Source organism: Scylla paramamosain, chromosome 2 (genome assembly GCF_035594125.1).
Source record: "Scylla paramamosain isolate STU-SP2022 chromosome 2, ASM3559412v1, whole genome shotgun sequence".
Lineage (NCBI taxonomy): Eukaryota > Metazoa > Arthropoda > Malacostraca > Decapoda > Portunidae > Scylla > Scylla paramamosain.
Genome location: NC_087152.1, coordinates 32,138,058 through 32,151,816, shown reverse-complemented (window position 1 = coordinate 32,151,816; position 13,759 = coordinate 32,138,058). Strand labels below are relative to the sequence as shown.

The 13,759-nt window shown below is 41.4% G+C and overlaps 1 protein-coding gene and 1 long non-coding RNA gene across 10 annotated transcripts in view; one reads left to right on the top strand and one right to left on the bottom strand.

Moving 5' to 3' along the window:
• Nucleotides 1–13,759, top strand: part of LOC135113582 (uncharacterized) — a 346,462-nt gene that overhangs the window by 104,303 nt on the left and 228,400 nt on the right. For all 3 annotated transcript variants that reach the window (XR_010274887.1, XR_010274885.1, XR_010274888.1), the window contains one exon: nucleotides 13,339–13,373. This is a non-coding gene — a long non-coding RNA (uncharacterized LOC135113582). The remainder of the gene's footprint in view (nucleotides 1–13,338; nucleotides 13,374–13,759) is intronic.
• The window catches only part of LOC135113544 (ras-related protein Rap-1b-like), a 229,152-nt gene that overhangs the window by 38,413 nt on the left and 176,980 nt on the right, over nucleotides 1–13,759 (bottom strand). The gene's annotated exons all lie outside the window — the stretch shown is intronic.

Here is a 13,759-nt window from a genome sequence, read left to right as displayed (position 1 = left end):
TAGCACTAGTAACCTTTCTAGTAGTGAATTAAAAAAAAAATCTGTGATAAAAACATGGAATATTAGAAATTATAATATGGAACTATTACGATTCTCATTAGTTTTCTCATAGACTAAATAACTTGGTTCTTGTGGGGAGAGATCGCCTCAGTTGTGACTCAAGACGATTCAGGATCAGTGTTTTTGTTTATTTTCTTTGATGAACTTGATAAGTTGTATCCTCTGAATTTTGGTAGGAGGCTGCCCAAGGATAAAGAATGGGAAAAGATACACACTTAATTGCCGTTCAGTTGATTTCAATGGAAGGTGGAAAAGGAAGAGAGAGAGAGAGAGAGAGAGAGAGAGAGAGAGAGAGAGAGAGAGAGAGAGAGAGAGAGAGAGAGAGAGAGAGAGAGAGAGAGAGAGAACGCTTAGAGACAAACAGACAATATTTAATTTTTAGCACTGGGTAAAAAAAAAAAATGTTCAGTTTCATCAGTCACAAAGTCAATTAACTGATGTCGGTCTTACAGTGATCTGAATTTATAAATATGATGTTAATCGGATATTGTTAATAAAGGAAGTAAATAAATCCAGACTTCAAAGACTTAATCACATAACGGATACATAACCTGAATCCGCGGCGTGTTTATCTCCCAGGAAATATTAATTGTCGTGCACTTAAACCAACGGCCGAGAAAAGTAGGATGAGCCTATTAGTGCATTAGCCGACCACCTGTGTGTGCTGCCTATGCCAAGGACCTGCACGGGATTCTGTACACACACACACACACACACACACACACACACACACACACACACACACACACACACACACACACACACACACACACACAGAGTATCTACGTTTATGTTTAACAGCTTTTTTCTTAGCCACCTCCAACTATATAGTGGAAATTATTCACGTTTTCTATGATTTTTCTTGTTAGTGATACTTTAACAAGAATCCTGCATCATCAATGAGATAAAACTTCATGAAATCTCTCCTAATCATATCTGTGTTCCCTGAAGATAATCCTGATGCAAGAACAAAGCGTTTTAGAATGTGAATCAAAGACCGCTCCATAAAAAAAACAAAAAAACAAACAAACTATAATTTGTTCATTAATTTACTGTTTGTATTATTAAGCGCTTTGTGCCTTTACTGATTATTTTCAGACGTCTCAGAAATTAATAATCCCGTTCTCATGGATGGTTTCCCACCTTGAAGATGAAAAATCATTATATAACTATCACCGAAATTATTAAAACATCCCAGAAAACCCCAGGGACTTGCACTAGAACCTGTCTCAAGTTGTCGAGATAACGCGGACACTTCTGACAATACGGTGATACATGAAAGGCGTGATACTTCTGACGGTGATACATGAAAGGCGTGCGTCATTGGCTGGAGGGAGAGGTTAAGCAGAACGCCACGCCAGTCTAGTTCACAATGCCTCGGAACTACCGGATGCAAGGTTACAGCCTCCTCATCTTACGTGCCATTCCCATCCCCCCGCCAGGTGAACAGAGGCTACAGCGTGAAAGGCGACGCCCAAATTATCTCCACCTGGCCTGGGACTCAACCTGGGACCTTTCGTTTGTGAGCCGCGCGCCTCCATCATTACACCTTCAGTTCAGCCCGCGAGGGAGAAAATGCACGAGGCAGTTTGGAATTATATACAAAAGGGAACCTGAGAGGGATTTGAAACAGAAATATACTAGCTGTTCTCTCCCTTCCCGTCTGGTCGTCCTTTGTCATTCTCTCTCTCTCTCTCTCTCTCTCTCTCTCTCTCTCTCTCTCTCTCTCTCTCTCTCTCTCTCTCTCTCTCTCTCTCTCTCTCTCTCTCTCTCAGATTTTAGTGTTGGTTTCCTTCTTTGAAATCAATTTGTCTTCCTAACTGTACTTTTCCTTCATTACTTTTTCTTTCATTAATTTTTTCTTTTCTTTCCTTCTCTCTTCTTTGTTTGTTTGTTTGTTTGTTTGTTTGTTTGTTTGTTTGTTTGTTTGTTTGTTTGTTTGTTTGTTTCTTCCATCCTTCCTTCCTCCCTTGTTTCTCCTTTCCCATCCCTACTCTCTCTCTCTCTCTCTCTCTCTCTCTCTCTCTCTCTCTCTCTCTCTCTCTCTCTCTCTCTCTCTCTCTCTCTCTCCTCTCCTCTCCTCTCCTCTCCTCTCCTCTCCTCTCCGCTCCGCTCCGCTCCGCTCCGCTCCCTCCCTCCCTCCCTCCCTCCCTCCCTCCCTCCTCTCGCCACATATACACACGTTCCCTTAATTATACAGGTAATGGCATATGTCACGCATCTCCCACCTGGCCTTAAGAATCTCACCTTCAGGATATTGTGTTCTGAGAGACTTCGACTTTTCCGCGTCCCACGATCAAGTCTGGCCGGGGGCGTGAGACAGGAGATGATGAATGGCGATGGGCAGCAGATGGAGGGAGAGAAATGATTTGACGAGGGGAGGAAGACGGAGCGGAAAGAAGGGAGAAAGGAAGGGAGAGAGAGAGACAGAGATTGTTTGAGTTTGGAAGGTCAGGAGTAAGGGATGTGGGAGGAAGGGAAGGAGACGAGTGGAGAGAGATAGGAAGGCAGCAAGGGAGAAAGGTTGAGGGGAGTGAGAAGGAAATGGGAGAAATGTCGAGTTGGAGAGAGATGGTGTGAAGCTAGAAGAGAGGCAGGAAGGAAGGAAGGAGGGGATGGAGGGAAAAAAAAAAGATGGAGGAAGGAATTTAGGGAAGGAGGAAAAGACGAAAATTAAAGAAGAATGAAGGGAAACGGAAGAAACGAGAGAGAGAGAGAGAGAGAGAGAGAGAGAGAGAGAGAGAGAGAGAGAGAGAGAGAGAGAGAGAGAGAGAGAGAGAGAGAGTGTCAGCACCATTATAAACAAAACATGATGGTAAAACAATGAATCGTGCGCCATGACACTGATGAGCCTCTCTCTCTCTCTCTCTCTCTCTCTCTCTCTCTCTCTCTCTCTCTCTCTCTCTCTCTCTCTCTCTCTCTCTCTCTCTCCTAGCACACATGTCGAGCCTGAGTCAATTTGCGACAGACGGGGCGGAGGTAATCGGCCCACTGCGCTTAGTGGCTCACCGAAATGCAGAGAGAGAGAGAGAGAGAGAGAGAGAGAGAGAGAGAGAGAGAGAGAGAGAGAGAGAGAGAGAGAGAGAGAGAGAGAGTAGATTTCCCCCTAAAGACGTTATCGTAAAAGAAGGAAATGCATTAGGTGAATTATAGTTTTCAAGCCGTTTTTATTTAAGAATAATGTGTTTCATTTCCACCAGGAAGGGAAATTTATCACGTTTAGTTCTTAGTCTTATTGTGTGTGTGTGTGTGTGTGTGTGTGTGTGTGTGTGTGTGTGTGTGTGTGTGTGTGTGAGAGAGAGAGAGAGAGAGAGAGAGAGAGAGAGAGAGAGAGAGAGAGAGAGAGAGAGAGAGAGAGAGAGAGAGAGAAAGGGGGGTCTGCATTATGACATGCTTTGTTCCTTCATCATGACTGTTTTCAAAGCCCACATAAAATAATTAGTTGGGTTCCCAGTGGCATTTTTCCCCATTGAGAGGTGAAGAATTATTGTGTAGCCTTCACCAGAATAATGAAAGCGCTCTTCAAAATTAGTTACTTTAAAGCATTTCAGTTGAGGCTTCGAAACGTTTAGTGATACACGTCAGCGAGGTAGAGATAGAGAGAGAAGCAAAATGGCCATTATAGTTATCAGGTTCTGTGCTGTTCGCCAGACAGAAAAAGCGAGAATGAAAAAAAAAGGAAAAAAAATACCAGGGGTCATTAATAATCCTCTTTTCCTTACTCCCCACTGGTGCGTTGAGGGATGAAGCACATCAGTTGTTCTCCTGCATTTCATATTAATCTCTTTGTGATGAATTATTTCGCATTGTGATTTTTTTTCAATTAGTTAATGCGTTGCTTGGTTGAAAATTAATTGTGAATTTTTAATCAGTGAGTTAATAAATTAATGAACGACTTTAACAGAAACACTGATTTTTTTCCTCCTTTTCTTAGGTATTTCTTTTATGATGAATATCTTTTAATTACATTCAATGCTTCATAAAAAAATATCATTGAAAGATAAGTAGTCTTGAAGTCCGTCCTTTTATAAATAAAACGTCAAGGTTTATAATAACGAGTCTGGAGTTTGTGAGATATTGCCATCCTAACTAATGCTTGTACATTTTAAATATATATTTTTACATAATTTTATATATACGTATTTTTAATTATATATATTTTTTTCAGTCTTTTTCTAACATTATACTAGTTAGCAGAGTTGTGTGCTGGAATGAAAAATTCTAGCAGGACTTGCAAGGTCAGTTATTTTTTTTAAGTCTCTTGTGCTCATATTTGCTCACAAAGAATAACACAGGATTTGGTAACATTTCAAGAAGCTTTTAGTCTGTAATGCACCGACAATACTCAACTTTTATCCATTAATGCGCCAGAATACACGACACATTTCCTCGGTGACCCGCTGAACATTGTAGTAGAAAGCATTAATGTACCTCTCTTACGATGATTTTGTTCGAGAGATCATTATGAACATTAGTCATTTTAAGGTATAAAAGTGCTGCCATATTCTCTCTCTCTCTCTCTCTCTCTCTCTCTCTCTCTCTCTCTCTCTCTCTCTCTCTCTCTCTCTCTCTCTCTCTCTCTCTCTCTCTCTCTCTCTCTCTCTCTCTCTCTCTCTCTCTCTCTCTCTCGTCGTGCATGGATGTCTGTCTGTGTTGTCTGTTTGTTTTGTCTGTATATTTGTCCGTCCGTTCGTCGGTCTGTCTGTCTGTCTATTTGTGTATGTCCGTCTGTCTGGCTGGCTGGCTAGCTGATAGATTGATTGAATGGGTGATTGAATGGCTGATTGACTGACTGACTGGCTGACTGACTGACTGACTGACTGACTGACTGTGTAGGTGGCTGGCTGGCTGTCAGTTTGTTTGATGAGTCTGTCTGTTCACTTGCTTAACTTGATGTTTACATGTTTGATCTGTGTTGTGAATTAACATCGTCTCATTTTCTTATATGGATACTTTTCCTAATTTTCTTCATTTCCCACCCTCTCTTCCATTCCGTCTTTCCTTCTTCTTCTCCTTCTCTCTTTTCCTTCCTCTTCCCCAGCCTCCCTCTTTCCCTTCCTTCGTTCGTTCGTTAGTTCCTTCCTTCCTTCCTTCCTTCCTTCCTTCCTTCCTTCCTTCCTTCCTTCCTTCCTTCCTTCCTTCCTTCCTTCTTTCCTTCCTTCTTTCCTTCCTTCCTTCCTTCCTTCCTTCCTTCCTTCCTTATTTAATTAATTAATTGATTAATTAATTAATTCATTAATTCATTTTATTTTCTTTCTGCATCTTGATTTTTTTTCCATTTTTTTCACCTCCCTTTGTTTTTCTTCTATATTCGTTTCGTCACGTTCTCCTTTTCTTTACTTTCGCCTTCTCCTTCCCTATGCCCTCTTTTCTCTCTCCATTACAAGAATATGTGATATATTTTTTACAACTTTAATCCGGTTACCAGAATTGCTTTTTCCCCACGCGATGGGATAAGGTCTCTCTCTCTCTCTCTCTCTCTCTCTCTCTCTCTCTCTCTCTCTCTCTCTCTCTCTCTCTCTCTCTCTCTCTCTCTCTCTCTCTCTCTCTCTCTCTCTCTCTCTCTCTCTCCCTCCTTAGCAACCATTTCCTTCTCATTCTTCATCACTTCTCCCCATCTCCCACTCCCTCTCCCTCTCTCTCTCCCTCTCCCTCTCCCTCTCCCTCTCCCTCTCCATCTTCTTGCCTCTTAACACCATCTCCTCAACCTCTGGCGTCTGATTTAATCTCACTGATTTTCCTCTCTCTCTCTCTCTCTCTCTCTCTCTCTCTCTCTCTCTCTCTCTCTCTCTCTCTCTCTCTCTCTCTCTCTCTCTCTCTCTCTCTCTCTCTCTCTCAGATGTTGATTCCTTTCCCTTTTTTTCGTCTTTCGGACCGTACTTTTACTTTCCTCCTCCTCCTCCTCCTCCTCCTCCTCCTCCTCCTCCTCCTCCTCCTCCTCCTCCTCCTCCTCCTCCCTCTGGTCGTCACAAACATTCACGAAATACCTGGAAAAGTAATATTGACGTCCTACCTGTCCTCTCTTTCCCCTCTTCCTCCCTCCTCCCCTCTTTCTCCCTCCCCTCCCCTCCCCCTTCCTCGTTTCCCCTTATCCCTCTCTTCCTATATCCTTTCACCCTTCATCTCCGTTTTCTTTTTTTTTTACTCTATCTGGATTCCCCCCCCTCTCTCTCTCCTCTTTCTCTATTGCTCTCATCTATAATCTCTCTTTTCCTCTCCTCCTCCTCCTCCTCCTCCTCATCCTCCTCCTCCTCCTCCTCCTCCTCTCCTTCGTCTCCTTATTCCGTCTACACCTCTTCTCTGGCGTCTTGCGTTCCTCATCTCCCCTCAAGTGCCCTCTCAGTTCCCCCTATTTTCTCTAATCGTTCTCTTTCGTGTCTTTTTTTTTCGTTTTTCCTCTTTTTCACGTCTTTTTTGTGTGTGTTTTCGATATTAACTTATTTTTCTCATTTTTTAAATTTTTATTCTTTTGTTTTACTTTGTCTTTGTTAACCTTTCTTTTTTTCTTTTTCGTCTTATCTTCCTTTTTGGTTAATTTTCTCACTGGCTTGCTTTATTTCTCTCTCTCTCTCTCTCTCTCTCTCTCTCTCTCTCTCTCTCTCTCTCTCTCTCTCTCTCTCTCTCTCTCTCTCTCTCTCTCTCTCTCTCTCTCTCTCTCTCTCTCTCTCTCTCTCTCTAGTCTTTGCCTCATAATTTTTCCCCCCTTTTTTTTTCCTTTTTAGTTTATTTTCATCCTTGTTTTCCCTATCTTCCCTCGTATTTCCCCTCATCTTTCTTCCTTCACTTGTTTTCCTTCAGCTTTTTTCCCTTATATCCTTTCCCTCGCCTATTTTCCCCTTTCTTATTTCCCTCTTCTGTTTTCCTACACTCGTTTTCTCCAGCCTGTTTTCCCCTTACCTGTTTTCCCTTCCCTGTTTTTCCTCACTACTTCTTACAAGTTTTCCTCTCACCAGTTTTCCTTCTCTTAGTTTCTCCCATATGTTTCCTCTCATCTATTTTCCACCGCTGTTTTCCTCCACTGTTTCCCCCTCACTTGTTTTCCTTGACTTGTTTTCCCCTCCCCCTGTCCCCTCCGTCCTGTACTGGCCCTCTGTTATCTGAATGGTATTATTTTTCCATTGTTTTTATTCATTGACTGTTGTTGTTCGTGCATCTCTCTCTCTCTCTCTCTCTCTCTCTCTCTCTCTCTCTCTCTCTCTCTCTCTCTCTCTCTCTCTCTCTCTCTCTCTCTCTCTCTCTCTCTCTCTCTCTCTCTCTCTTCTCTTTTAATCAACGAATTATAATTGTAAGTGATTTTGATGAATGTAATAGTTAGAATAATAGCGGTAACATTAATACACACACACACACACACACACACACACACACACACACACACACACACACACACAGAGAAAAGTAGAAGTGATTTTTTTTTTTATAAATGTCTTTGTTTTCTCTTTGTATTTCTGTTTGATGTGAGTGTTTGCTCTCTCTCTCTCTCTCTCTCTCTCTCTCTCTCTCTCTCTCTCTCTCTCTCTCTCTCTCTCTCTCTCTCTCTCTCTCTCTCGAAGTTTATCGTCGTAATTCAGTAGTTTAATTAGTTTTGTGTGGTTTTTGTATTGATTTTCCTCTTCCTTTCACTCTTTATAATATTTTTACATTGTAGTTTGATTGTGCGATTTATTTATTTATTTCATTTTCAGTGGTATACTCTTTTCATTTCTCCTTTTATTTTTATTTGTATTTTTCTCTTCGTTAGACATATTTTTGTTGGCTTTTGTTGTGTGCAGTATTTTTTGTTTTATTGTTCTCTTGGGCATTGCATTTTCACGCTAGCGAGGAGGAGGAGGAGGAGGAGGAGGAGGAGGAGAAGGAGGAGGAGGAGGAGGAGGAGGAGGAGGAGGAGGAGGAGGAAAAAATAATGAAAAGCAAATAAGAGACATTCTTGAAAAGTAAATAATGATTCTTGAAAAGTTGGGGAAACTGGGGAAGAAATGAAGGAAAGGAAGGGGGAATGAAGTAGTAGTAGTAGTAGTAGTAGTAGTAGTAGTAGGAGGAGGAGGAGGAGGAGGAGGAGGAGGAGGAGGAAGAAGAAGAAAAAAATGTTGAGAAATAATCATAATATACAGAAAGGTAAAGATAGTAAACGAAACACTAAAATGAGAAAATGGAATGAAAAAGAACAAAAAAAAAAAAAAGAAAAACATGAACTTGAAATAAAAGGAAGGCGAATCGATAAGAGACAGTTGAAGACAAAGGAAGGAAGGAAGGAAGCAAGGAGAAAAAAAAAGGGAAGAAGGATGAGTATGAGGAAGAGATACGAAGAAAGAAGGAAGGAAAAAAGGAAGGAAGAAGGAAAACGGAGAAAGGACGATAAGAAGGGAAGATGAACAGTGAAGGAGGAAGAAAAGAAGGAAGAAGAAAGATGACTGAAGAGGGATGAGATAGAAGGAAAAGAAAGATGCTGGGGAAACAATGATAAAACAGAAAAAAAAAATAACATTAACAATAAAGACGCGAAAATGAAAAGGGAGAAATGAAAGAAAGAAGAAAAAGTAAGAGGAACGAGAGAAGAACGAAGGAAGACTGACGGAGAATGGAAGAACAAAGAAATATAACAGAGTATGAAGGAAAAAAATTAGGAGAAGGGAACTGGTGGAAGAGGAGGAACTGAAGGATAAAGATGCGAGAGAGAGAGAGAGAGAGAGAGAGAGAGAGAGAGAGAGAGAGAGAGAGAGAGAGAGAGAGAGAGAGAGAGAGAGAGAGAGAAGGGGGATGGGGGTTCTTTTCTACTCTACTTCTTGACTTCTTCAGGTGAACTTCCGGATTTTATAACCGGATCGGACAGGGTACAGGAAAGGAGGAGGAGGAGGAGGAGGAGGAGGAGGAGGAGGAGGAGGAGGAGGAGGAGGAGGAACGAGAAGAGGAGGATTAGGAGACGTTTTTTGACGTTTTGGTTTTGCTTCTTGTAAACCGCCCATCACTTATTTTTATTTTTATTTATTTATTTATTTTTTGGGGGGCGGACGTGGCACCATCCAAGGGCAACAGAACTATAATTAAAACAGGAAGCCCACTGAGGTGTCGGTCCCCAAACAGAGTCGAAAGGGGTAATCAGAAATTACAGGATAAGTGTCTTGAAACCTCCCTCCTGAAAGAGTTCGTCATAAGAAGGTGGAAGTATAGAGGCAGGCAGGGTGTTCCAGAGTTTACCAAAAAAAAAGGGATGAATGATTGAGAATACTGGTTAACTCTTACATTAGGGAGGTGGACAGAATAGGGGTGAGAGAAAGAGGAAAGTCGTATGCAGCGAGGCCGCGGGAGGAGGGGAGGCATGCGGTTAGCAAGATCAGAAGGGAAGTTGGCATGAAAATAGCGGTAAAAGATAGCTATAGATGTAACATTGCTGCGATGAAAAAGAGACTGAAGAAACAGTTAGAGGAGAGGAGTTCATAAGACGAAAAGCTTTTGATTCCATCCTTTCTAGAAGAGCGGTATGAGTGGAACCCCCCAGACATGTGAAGTATACTCCGTACATGGACGGATAAGTTAACTCTGTACAGAGTTAGCAGCTCCGGGGTGGGGGGAGGGGGTTGAATAAAACTGGCGGAGACGACTCAGAACACATAACTTCATAGAAGCTGTTTTAGATTCTTTTAGCACTTCCCCTTCTCTCTCTCTCTCTCTCTCTCTCTCTCTCTCTCTCTCTCTCTCTCTCTCTCTCTCTCTCTCTCTCTCTCTCTCTCTCTCTCTCTCTCTCTCTCTCTCTCTCTCTCTCTCTCTCTCTCTCTCTCTCTCTCTCTCTCTCTCTCTCTCCCCCCCACTTTCTTCGTGCCTTGATTTCTTTGTTTCTGACCATTACCCTCATTTCAAACACTGTTGTGCACCATCTTCGGCCTCCTCCTCCTCCTCCTCCTCCTCCTCCTCCTCCTCCTCCTCCTCCTCCTCTTCCTCTTCCTCTTCCTCTTCCTCCTCCTCCTCCTCCTCCTCCTCCTCCTCCTCCTCCTCCTAATCATCGAAGGAAGTAAAGATAGTCCGTGGTCTTAGTTAAGGAGAGGACGCATACAAGCACCTTTCACTTAGGCAAGAGTCTGTCTGGTCTGTTTCTTTGTAATTCTACGCAATTAGATGCCATCAGCGTGGCTTGTCTGTCTTTCTGATGAGAAGTGTAGTGGCAGCAAATGATCCTTATCACTAAAGTTATCCTCCTGTAGCATGGAACCAGGACTAATAGCAAGTACTTGGATATTTTCATGTTTTTCATTGCCGTAGAGTTTCCACGTCCCTCTTTTTTCTTCTATTTTTTGTTTCTTTTTTCCTGTACTGGGATGATGTTGGAGGGGCGGGTGGGTGGGAAGGAGCTTTGTTCTGTTATATTGACTTTTTTCCACTCGTAGTTTACCTGGTGTATTTTTTTTCAGCAGATACTCTCATTGCAAATCAATACGACTCTTGCTATCTGATAATGTTCCTTCTCTGTACTGCTGTTTATTCCTCCTGCTCCTTATCTTTTCTGCTTCAAACTCTCCTCTTTTCCTATTTTTTGTTTTTTGTTTCCCTCTCTTTCCTCTTTGTGCCCGCTGGTCACCTGTCAGGGAAGGGAGCTCAGGTGTCTCCTCTGTGCAGGTGACCGCACAGAGATTACGTGACTTAAGAAGCTGAGCGAAGGTAAGCCTGCTAACACCTGCCTGTCTTGGTCTTATTGGTGGTTTTTACTTTTTATCTTTTGAGATGCACGAGGGAGTCCCAATCTTTAAAACTTCTAGGTATTTATGAAACTCATATAGGTTTCTTTCTTTTTTAAGTGTATTAGGTTGTCCCATAGGCCTACTTTTCATGTAGACAGAATTGGAATAGTATTTGTTATTTGAAAAGTACGAGATTGTCCAATAGGACTAGGTATACTTTTTGGTTTCATAACTCAAATTTCTCTCTCTCTCTCTCTCTCTCTCTCTCTCTCTCTCTCTCTCTCTCTCTCTCTCTCTCTCTCTCTCTCTCTCTCTCTCTCTCTCTCTCTCTCTCTCTCTCTCTCTCTCTCTCTCTCTCAACGACGTCTTAAGCAGCATCAATAAAACAGAAAGTGACGTGTCAAAATGCATCGATAAACTTAAAGTCAGCAAGTCACCCGGGCCTGACACAATCTCACCCTGCATCTTAAAAAAGCGAAATCCGAATTAGTTAAACCAGTAACCGTATTGTTCAATAAATCCGTGCTGTCCGGTATAATGCCTGATGAATGGAAACTTGCTAACGTAACTTCGATTTTCAAAAAAGTCAGTAAATTTTCACGATGTAATTGCTGGACAATTAGCTTAACCTCAGTCGTATGCTAAATGCTTGAGACACTAATAAGAGATAAACTCGTTAATCACTTAGAAGAAAACAACTTACCTAAAAATACTCAACACGGCTTCCGCAACAAACGCTCTTGTTTGACGAAACTCAGACTTCTTTTATGATATTCTGAAACAGTATGACGAGAATAAAGTGGTATATATATATATATATATATATATATATATATATATATATATATATATATATATATATATATATATATATATATATATATATATATATATATATATATATATATATATATATATATATATATATATATATATATATATGATTAGAAGAGAAATAAGTAAAAGGGAGAAAATAATTGAGGTTTAATCGGGACGGTTCAAAGGTTATAATTATCTCAGCATGAACGTTGGTAAGATGTTAAACATTTCATAAATCTTTCCTGTTACTACAAATAACAGATTGTTTTAAACACTGGTCAGCTTCTTAAGTGACACATTCTCACTGGTCACAGATAACACCAACCACGCATTCATCCACGTGGAGTGAAATTCAAGTTGATAGCTAGTGACGTCACAACTTCAGCTCAGAGATTTACATACCTCATATTTTGAGCAGTCAGACTGTGGCGCTTAATCCATTTAGGCGTTACCTTCATAACGAGAGAGAGAGAGAGAGAGAGAGAGAGAGAGAGAGAGAGAGAGAGAGAGAGAGAGAGAGAGAGAGAGAGAGAGAGAGAGAGAGAGAGAGAGAGAGAGAGAGAGAGAACAGCGTGAGTGTGTTGTGTAGTTGCTCGGTGAAGAACTTTATCCTGTGAAGAACTTTGGTTTTGTAATAAAGTAAATATAAGTGAAATATAAGTAAATTTTAAACAAAATACAGTAAACAGAAAAAAGTCAAACCAACTTTAACTCCATAAACAATATGTAGTGGCGCCGTAATATAGAGATAACAGTTCCCTGGTTTGCGTTACATGGGAGTGCTACGCTACCTCTCCCACTGAAAAGTTGCCTCGAGGCAGGATGGAGCACGCTACTCGTGCCTTCAGGCCGCGAGGTGATCACTGCGCCGCCAACACTCCCGGGCCTGAGACAAGATGGATTTATCATCTGCTGTATCAAGCCACTGAGCTAAAAACTGGAGTAATATTGCAACAGACTCCTCGGGCACATCAGACAGAATAATGTCAGCGACTGTGAAGAAATAAACCACTCCGAGTGAAAAGAAAGAGAAAATAAAAGGTAAAAAACTCGACAGTCAATTTTTCCCAGAGGAGACAAGAGAAGAAAACGCGAAAATATGACACAAGACTTCCAAGAATCTTAAGAAGTTTGACAGCATCGATCACTCGACGAGATTCTTTGAAGGTAGTAAGCTTGAGATGACGAGGAGGACCAGCGGTAAGAAGACAGCCGGGAAGAGCCAGCGGACGATACGACGCGGCTGTCAGCGAGGGGACCTCACTCCTCTTTGCTGAAATTGTATTGTGGCGGAAGTGAAGCAATACTGAGTGTCTGAGAACGAAATATTGGTTGGTAAATAAATAATGTTTGTAGTTACGGTAGTTTTGAAAAGTTATAATGAAGAAATGTGTTATTATGTACGTGTGTGTGTGTGTGTGTGTGTGTGTGTGTGTGTGTGTGTGTGTGTGTGTGTGCGGAGTTGTTGTTGTTGTTTGTTGTTGTTGTTGTTGTTGTTGTTGTTGGTGGTGGTAGTGGTATTGGTGGTGGTGTTATTATCTTGGTTGATGGTGTAGTTAAGGTTCTAGTTGCTATTCCTATTATTATTATTATTATTATTATTATTATTATTATTATTATTATTATTATTATTATTATTATTATTAAACATGCATAAGTCTATTTTAAGTTACTCCACTAAAGGTATTCTCAAGATGTTCACATATACCCAACTTACCCCAACAGTAAGCAAGAATCATCTCCGACAAGTGCCCCCATAAGCTGTACTCTCTCTCTCGCTCTTTGGCAGGTGCAGTGGTGTTTCCGTGCCTCCTGCCCGTTAAAGTAAGTAACGCGTGCCTCTTGCTCTAATGTTGGGGTGTTACAGTTAATTAAGCCGGCAGTTGTTTTCTCCTTTCATTTGTTACTCATTTATTTCACTGCTTGTTGTTGTTGTTGTTGTTGTTGTTGTTGTTGTTGTTGTTGTTGTTCTCCTCCTCCTCCTCCTCCTCCTCCTCCTCCTCCTCCTCCTCCTCCTCCTCCTCCTCCTCCTCCTCCTCCTCCTCCTCCTCCTCCTCCTCCTCCTGTTTCCTGTTGGAAACAATAATTAGAGATAAAATTGTTAAATATTTAGAAGAAAATAAAATCATAAAGGATTCGCAACACGGTTTCAGAACCAAGCGCTCCTGCTTAACAAACTTACTAGACTTCTTTTATGAAGTATTTAACTC